Raw genomic sequence first — 8,897 nt, 5'->3', positions numbered from 1 at the left:
TTCTTCTTGAGTTTCTTGTGGTTTGTGGGTTGTTCTTCCTGTATTCTGAACTTCTGGGCTAATAGCCACTTATCAGAGAGTTGTTAGCAGCTTTCTATGCAGGTGTCCCATAACTCTGGTATCTCGAACATCTTGGAGTCTCCAAGACAACCCACGCTTCCCCCTCACATCTTCATGCAATGGCCTCTCTAGGACTCCATGCAAGGACACCCGTGACACATGCTGGGCCTCAGCAGCTATCCTTAGCCATGGAGGAAGATTCCACAACCCTTCTCTTAAATCCTTGATTCTAAAGCCAGTACCACATGGCCGAAGCTGCAGCCAGGTTCTTCTGGTACTGGAACATGTCTCCCTCATTCAAATACATTTCTACCAGCTTTCTATTTTCTATTTACTATTTACCAGAATGACCTTCTACCTTTCTATTTCTATTTACCAGAATGACCTTCAACTTAGAGCCCCTGACTCTGCCTCTGAAGTGCTGGAATAAAAGATGTGTGCCACCATGACCAGCCCTAAGTTTTTCCTTAATTCCTTTTCACTTTTTAAAAAATTTCTTCTCACTAGTTGGAAGCTTAGTGGGATGGGGTCACCTGAGGACTCTGAGGTCACCACTCCCTTTATTCCAACTAGCACAGGGATTTTACTTATCTGTTTATACTTCCTAGCACCCCCTTTACTCTCAATATATACTTTTTTTGTTTTTCCTTGCTGAGCTTGCTCCTTTTTTATTATAGATATACGTAAGACTGCTCATTAATAACTGTACAGCATAGTCAACAGTAGGCTGTTTTAAAATCTCCTCTGCCAAAGCTGTTAATCCATAACTACTCAATTTGGCCTCAGGAAGATATTTTTTTGGACAAGGGCAGAAAACAGCCACATTCTTCAAAATATCACAAGAATCATTCCTAGGCTACATACTAAAATTCTTCTCTTCTGAAACATCTTGGACCAGGCCACTATAGTATAAATCACCCCAGCACCACTGTCTTCCATGCTCCTACTAGGATGGCCCATTAAGCCTCACTTAAAGCATTAAACTGCTTTTCTAACCCAAAGTTCTAAAGTCCACATTCCTCCAAACTAAAGCAGAGTCAGACCTATCATAGCACTATTCCACTCCTGGTACCAGCTTCTGTCTTAGGGTTTTATTGATGTAAAGACACACCATGACCATGGCAATTCTTATAAAGGAAGACATTTAGTTGGTGTTGACTTACAGTTGAGAGGCTTAATCCATTATTGTCATAATGGGAAGCACGCAGACATAACAGGTATCTGAGAGTTCTATACTTGGATCAGCAGGAAGCAGGAAGAGAGTACCACTTGCAGAGTCCTGCATGACTGTGGGAGGGAAGGCATGACACTATTTCCCACCCCTGGAGCAGGGCCAGCAGGGTATGGGCCTCTATGAATGTTGACATGAGGCATATGCCTCCATTGAGTGTAGGTATAAGGCTTGTTTGTATGTATCTTTTACTTTATGTTCCTACTTTGGGGGGAATATCCTCTCTGCCAAGGTTAATGACTCCATAATAATCAGAAACAGCACAATTCTAGGAAGCCAGAATACGTCTCTGTGATGCTCAGACTTTTAGGACAGACCTTCAGGCTGTGGGAAAGAACTCTGAAAACATGAGTTCAAGAATACATAAATCAATGTTAAGAGCTGTCCTTTATGGGATTTCCCAACTATGCAAAATATAAGAATGCAATACCAGTTATATGGGGGGGGGGGAGCATCATGGACCTAAAAGAGCCAGCTTGTCATTAGGTATTAAGGACAGAGATGTTAAGGACAAGATATTAAAGACAGAGATAAAGAGATTTAGGCAGTGGTGATCTCAGGGCAAGATCCTACCAAGCTAAGTTTATTGTTTATGCTTACAAAGACTGACAGATCTCTGAATTCATTTGTTATGTTCAAAAAAAAAAAATGTGCTTGCTGTCTTTTTCTAAGAATCAAGGGGCTAAGGTCATAAAATGCTGATTCCTGGGATAATCAAAATGGAACATAGAGCAAATGACTGAACTGATATATAAATGAAAGACTGGGTTTGGGTCTGCTAGAGATGAGCTGTCTGGTGACTACTGCAGTTCTTTTTTTGAATTCGGTAGGTTTTCTGGTTTTGGTTGGAAACCCAAAAGCTACTTAGAGAGCTAACATAGATGGCTCTTTTAGAATTTTTCAAGCAGGTTTTCTGACTTTATTCTGAAGACCCAAGAATGTTTTTCAGACTTTGGTCAGAGGAAAACCCAAGAATTGTTTTAACAGGTTTTCTGATGTTGGTTGGAAAACTCAATAGCTGTCTTCAGCAGAGAGCTGTAGTTGTTACTTATATTACAAATGCTAATTAAGTTCCCCAAAAGCTGTTTGCAGGAGAGGGTTTGCACATAGCTTCTGGGAATCTGCTCTCCCCCAACCCTCATTGGTTCTGATTGGTAAATAAAGATGCCAGCAGACAATAGCTGGGGAGGACAGAGAGAGGCAAGATTTTAGGATTCCTGGGCTTGGGACCAGGAGGGGGAAAAAGAGGAGATCCACCATGTCTTATAAGAGTCTGGAGGGAGGCGAGAAAGAGGCCACCATGGTATAGAGAAGCAGGGAGAATGCCCCAGGCTGTGGGGCCAAGATAATTTAGCCCTGATTGTTGACTAATTGGAATTAAGAGCAGCCAAGATATAACATAGGAATTACTAAGGAGTAACTCAGAATTATCAGTGGGAGGTAGATTCTAGCAGCATGGAGGGTAGGCAGTCACCCAGATATTGTGCTGGCATATTAAAAATATGTGTGTGTGTTTTGTTCAGGAACACAAACTCCCCCCTGGTTTGTGGTTTTCTCCTTTAAATATGCTACACTTCTTGAGCTTGGGGTCGAGCTCCTCTGTCCCCTGTGGGGGTTACGAGTCTCTACCCTAGCACACTAGTCCGGTAATAAACCTCATGCTGTTGCATCAAAAATTGTGTGTGTGTTTTGTTCAGGAACACAAACCATTGAGATGGGTAGCAGCCCTGTGCTAGGTTTTATTAATTAATTATTAATTCAACAGAAAGTTGTCTAGAGAGCTATCTTGAGCAGACTACAGAGCTTGCAACGTATCACTGACCTGGAGTCATTTCTTCCAACACTTCCAAACACTCCTTCCTCAGGATCCCCCTCAACCAAGCCAAGGTCTTGGCAGCCACTGAGCCTAGCTTAGGCTTCTGAAACCTCAAAGTCCATCCCCAGTGACACACTTCCTCCAATAAAGTCACATCTACTCCAACAAGGCCACACCACTTCCCAGTAGTACCCCTCCCTATGAGCCTATGGGGGCCATTTTCATTCAAAGCACAAGACAAAAAAAGAATATAGTACCTGAACACCAGTCCTCCCTCCCTCCCTTTCCCCCATGTGTATGTGTGTGTGTGTGTGTGTGTGTGCATGTGTGTGTGTGTGTGTGTGTGTGTGTGTGTGTGTGTGTGTGTGTGTGTGTGTGTGTGTGTGTGTATACTTTCCAGTACTTTGATCTTGAACTTCTCAGCTTTCAGAACTTAAAGATACCCTTGTATATAAATTGCATAGTTCTTGGTAATTGATTCTAAAAGGCTGGTCTACAACAAATTAAAAAAAAAAAAAACTCCCAATTTATACTTTGAAATCCTAAGTCCTACAACATTGTAATGTATGATGATCTTATTTGGAGATAAGATCTTTACAGATGCTATTAGGGCCATCAAGGTTAGCTCTAATCTAATTTGACAGTACTCTTATAAAAATGGGAAATACAGGCTCAGTTGGTAAAACGTCTTGCTGCTATGACAGACTTAGCAAACAAAACAGAATCTTTCAGAACTATTGATTTCTCTTTCTCTTTCTCTCTCTCTCTCTCTCTCTCTCTCTCTCTCTCTCTCTCTCTCTCTCTCTTTCTCTCTCTCTCTCTGACACACACACACACAAAGTGTGATGGTTAACTTTAATTGTTAACTTGACACCTAGAATCACCTAGCAAGAGTCTCAAGAAATTGGGGTGACCTGTGAACATGCCTGTAAGAGATTAATTACTTTGATGGAGGAAGACCCAGCCCACTTTGGCAGCACCATTACCAATGCAGAAGGTACTGACCCATAAAAGAGTGGATCAATCCAGCTGAGAACAAACAAATAAGCATGGATGTACTCATTTCTCCTCGTCTCTCTCTGCTCTTGACTAGGAATGTGTGACTAGCTGTCTCAGGCTGCTGCAGCCCCTCAATAATGGGCTGTATGGAACTGTGAGGTAAAATAAACATTTTCTCCCCTAAGTGGATTTTTGCTAGTCTTTTATTACAATAACAGATATGAAACTAGAAGAAAATATAATAATAGATTGATACCAATCAAGTGTCTAGGTATTAAATAAGGCATGGCGAAAAGGTGCCATGACCTTTGGTTCCCTGAATGAAATGTTGTAACAAGCTAATTGTTATATCTGTATCCTATTTTGAGGGAGATTTGGTGACTAGTAGTGTCATTTATCAAGAAAATAATTATAAAAGAAAAGGTAATGAAACAGAGAAAGAAAAGGTGAGTACCGATCAAATGTGCATTAGGTGTCTCTGAACAAACAGATGACAATATCCATAGATGGAGAGACACAGTTGGGAATCATTGAGTTTTAGGAGACAAGCAGAAGACAGCAAAGAATGTGAAGGAAACAAAGATGGAACTGTCAAAACTAAGAAAAAATGAAGGAAAACAGCACAGATGCCAGTAAGGAAGACTGTCTTTGGGAGAAATCAATACACAGTTTTTATCTCCTGTCAAGAATTGCTTCAGGATCTTGGTTCACGTCTGGAATGCCCTTCCCAATTTGTCAGCTTTACCTATTTATGTCCAAATGTCCCTAGGTTTATACTGAATAAATATATTTCCTTATCACACTTGAAGTGTGTACTAAGAATTTTGGTTTCTTTGAAAAACCCAGAAATATTATAAGAATATGCGTTTGTTTTAATCCCAGGAGTAGAAGCAGTAGGCTGCTTCAGACTGTCCATAGCAGGTGAGCATAATTTGCCTCGTGCTCTAGGAGGGGCATGCTTTTGCTAGTGGCAAATCATTTCTGCAACAGTGTAGCATTGGGAATTCTGGTGACATTTTATATAGCCTTTTGAAATGTAAATAAATAAAATATCCAATTAAAAAAAAGTAGAGTATATAGAATGCTAGGGCCCCAAGAGGCGAAGTTGGTTGCTGGTTGTTGATTAGTTCCTATTGTTGCTGTTGGTTGTGGTTTGTTAAGTAGTTGTGAGCAAAGAAGAAATTAGGTATCCTGCCAGTATATATCAAACTTGCCCCAAGGAGTTCAAATACCCTTAGTCAGCAGGAAGCAGTCTAACAATAATGTTGGCCCTTTCCCCCTCTATCCTTTTTTTTTCTCTTATCTAGTTTTAGGGGGTTGAAAGGATGGAGAAGGGTGGAAGAAAGAAGAATCTACAAAGTAGCCAAAGACGAGCTACAGATATGGAATCTGAAGAAACTAAGCAGCAATATGCCTTTCCCTTTGCCTCAAGAAGTTTTTTTTTTTTTTTTCTTTTCAGGTTAAAAAAAACTATAAGTATTTCACCTGAGTGATTGTGTGTGTGTGTGTGTGTGTGTGTGTGTGTGTGTGTGTGTACCATGCTTTCCTAGAACACACAGAACCCAGAAGAGGTTGTTTGAGTTTCTGGGACTGGAGTAATAGATGGAACAAGCCACTATGTGGCTGCTGGGAACCAAACCTGGGTCCTCTGCAACAGTGACAAGAGATCTTAACCATAGATTCGCCTCTCTACATGCTAGCTACATGTGGTGGCTCATAGTTATGATCCCAGCATGTGGGAGACTGAGGCAGAAAAGTTGCTGCAAGTTTGAGGTAGGCCCAGGCTACTCAGTGAGTTCTCAGTCTTGGCTATAGAATGAGAACCTGTTTGAAAAGGAAGAAGGACAGAATGAGAAGGAGAGAAAGAAGGGGGTGAGGTGAGGAGGAGAATGGGCAGGAGGATGAGGAGAAGAGGAAAAAGGGAAAGAGTCAGAAAAGGCTGGGGATACAGCAGTGACAGAGTATTTGGTTTGCATAAGAGGTCCTAGGCTTAGTGCCCATTACCACCAAAAGTCAAAGCAGCAGCAACAGAACCAGCAGTAACAGTCACCTAATTGTGTATACAATAGCTGGACCTCAGGATGTATCCATTTTTAAAAAGTGATCATTAGTGCCTGTGATGGTTTGTATGTGCTTTGCGTAGGGAGTGGCACTATTAGGAAGCATGGCCCTGTTGGAGTAGGTGGGTCACTGTGGGTGTAGGCTTCAAGACCCTCATCCTAGCTGCCTGGAAGTCAGTCTTCCACTAGCAGCCTTCAGATGAAGATGCAGAACTCTCAGCTCCTCCTGCGCTATGCCTGCCTGGATGCCACCATGCTCCTGCCTTGATGATAATGGACTGAACCTCTGAACCTGTAAGCCAGCCCCAATTAAATGTTGTCCTTATAAGACTTGCCTTAGTCATGGTGTCTGTTCACAGCAGTAAAACCCTAAGACAGTACCACATGTAAGGTGCTATGATCTCCTCGATGACAAATGTACAAATGGGATGCATGTTAATTACCCTTGACTTCATTTTTCTAGCTCATCTTATTTTATTTTCATTTTCTGATACTTAAAAATAACTGCTAACTTAGTATTATTTAGGAATTCCTTTGGAGAATTTTCTGACCATCTAACTCAACAGGCTTATTCTCTACTTTATAGCCCAAGGGTAATTATTTTCTACTGCAAGTGTTACTTTTGCAAAAATTTACTTATGGTCCTGACTAACTTCTTACCTAGATAAGCTAGGGGACTTGTGTCTATTAGTGGATGAAAAAAGAAAATTATAGTATTTATATACATATATATAAGCACACATACAAACACATACATAATGCGATAAAAGAATTTTAACACTTGAACACACATCTCTTTGGAAATGGACAGACCATTACAAAAAACCACAACCAATCAAAATGCAGAGTTGTAGAACCCAGTCCCAACATCTATACTACAACTCCTACACCTAGAGATAAGGGATCATAGCAGAAGGGGTGGAAAGATGGTAAAAGCCAGAGGAACAGGGAGTCTGCTGTGAGATTGTGTCTCCTACGATGTCACCATCACAGCCACCTAAACATGGGATGGACAGGAAAACAACAATAAACATGCTACCTTTAAGGAGTCAGGGGAAGCCAGAAGGCTTCAACCCTATATGAAAGTAAGGAATGCTGAGAGCAGGAGAGACGCTCTTCCTCGGGGAAGAGCACAGCGATTGGTTATCTAATGCCAAATGGTCAGGTCGGAAACACACACACACACAACAGTATGTAGACCGAGTAGGTTATGTGTATGTATTTAGGAACACACACACACACACACACACACACACACACACACACACACACAAGTAAACGAACACCAATAATTAATGAGAAAAGAGACCATGATTTGAAAGAAAGCCCATGATTTGAAAGAAAGCAAGACTGGGATATATGAAAGGTCTGGAGGGAAAAAAGGAAGGAGAAATAATAGAATTATGTTATTATTTCCAAAAATAATTTCAAAATATACCTGAACATAAAAGAAAACTGAAGAAACAGCTAAAAGAAATATACAGCTAAAAGAAATATACAGCAACATACAAAAATAGAAATGGGGGAAAATGGCAATGGGGTGGAGAAAATGAAGAGATGTAGGTCAAAGAATATATAAAATAGTAGATATGGCTGGTGAGACCACTCAGTAGGTAAAGACACCTGCTGCCAAGCCTAATAACATGAATTTGATCTTCAGGATCTACATGTAACTTAACTTATGTAAATTATTCTGACCTGCACACATGCACATAGAGAGCATGAGTGCCCACACATACTAAATAAACATTTAAAATGTAATAAAAAGTTACAAAAATAAGATAAATCACACAGATATAAGATGAACAGATCTAGAGACTTAATGTATAAAATGAGGACTATGGTAAAGGAAATTGTATGTTAGTAGAGTCTTTTGTCAAATACATAATTTTTGCTTCTCATGTTACAGAAAGGACCATGTCAATAATAGATGTTTACTAAAAGATTATAACATGTGAGGCTCTGCTCAACACAGTGACCACTGCACTCACTGTATGTATCCCATAGAACATCACTTTGTGAGCTCCACAAAATAGGTATTTTTGAAACAGTCTTTTTAACAGAAGACCAACTCGAAAGCTGGGTCAAATAGTCTACAACGTGACACCCTCAGTCCACATGCCCGTCTAGACACTTGAACTTTTCTCAGTGCAAAAGAAGTACAAAAGTGAGTGCCAAAAGTTCAAAGCAGTTTTTCAGCCTGCCTTTTCATGCACCAGTTTATTGAACTGAATGAGCTCTGTTCCTCACAACTGTCTGCTTAGAATGGAGATACTCTTTGGATCTTAGATGAAAGGGCAGCCTTTAGCAACTCCAAACATTATAGTGAGAAAATAGAATGTATCATAAGAGGCAGTTCAAATGTAAATAAATTTAAGGGGAAATATTTCTTAGAATTGCTAAGGTGAGGTGGAAATCAGGGAAGGCTTCATGAAGGAGGTGCTATGTGAGAGTAGTTTTTAAGTATGGGCATTAAATATCTTCAATAATATTACAGAAGAAAACGTCCCTAACCTAAAGAAAGAGATGCTCATGAACATATGAGAAGCCTAGAGAACTCCAAATGGACTGGACCAGAAAAGAAATTCCTCCCATTACATAACAGTCAAAACACCAAATGCATTAAACAAAGAAAGAATTTTAAAAGTGAAAGACTCCGGCTAGAGTTCCCGCTCAAGTCCTAGGAGGCATGCACCCAAGAAACACGAAAAGCCATCTTGATGCAAATGCA

At 40.4% G+C, this 8,897-nt stretch overlaps 1 protein-coding gene and 1 pseudogene across 9 annotated transcripts in view; one reads left to right on the top strand and one right to left on the bottom strand.

The window, feature by feature from the left end:
• Positions 1-8,897, bottom strand: part of Unc13b (unc-13 homolog B) — a 211,220-nt gene that overhangs the window by 61,275 nt on the left and 141,048 nt on the right. The gene's annotated exons all lie outside the window — the stretch shown is intronic.
• On the top strand, positions 2,171-2,227 carry LOC116097262 (annotated as a pseudogene).

This window comes from Mastomys coucha, unplaced genomic scaffold (assembly GCF_008632895.1).
Source record: "Mastomys coucha isolate ucsf_1 unplaced genomic scaffold, UCSF_Mcou_1 pScaffold18, whole genome shotgun sequence".
In the NCBI taxonomy this organism is placed as follows: domain Eukaryota; kingdom Metazoa; phylum Chordata; class Mammalia; order Rodentia; family Muridae; genus Mastomys; species Mastomys coucha.
The sequence above is the reverse complement of the archived record's forward strand: the minus strand, read 5'-3'. Positions and strand labels throughout refer to the sequence as shown.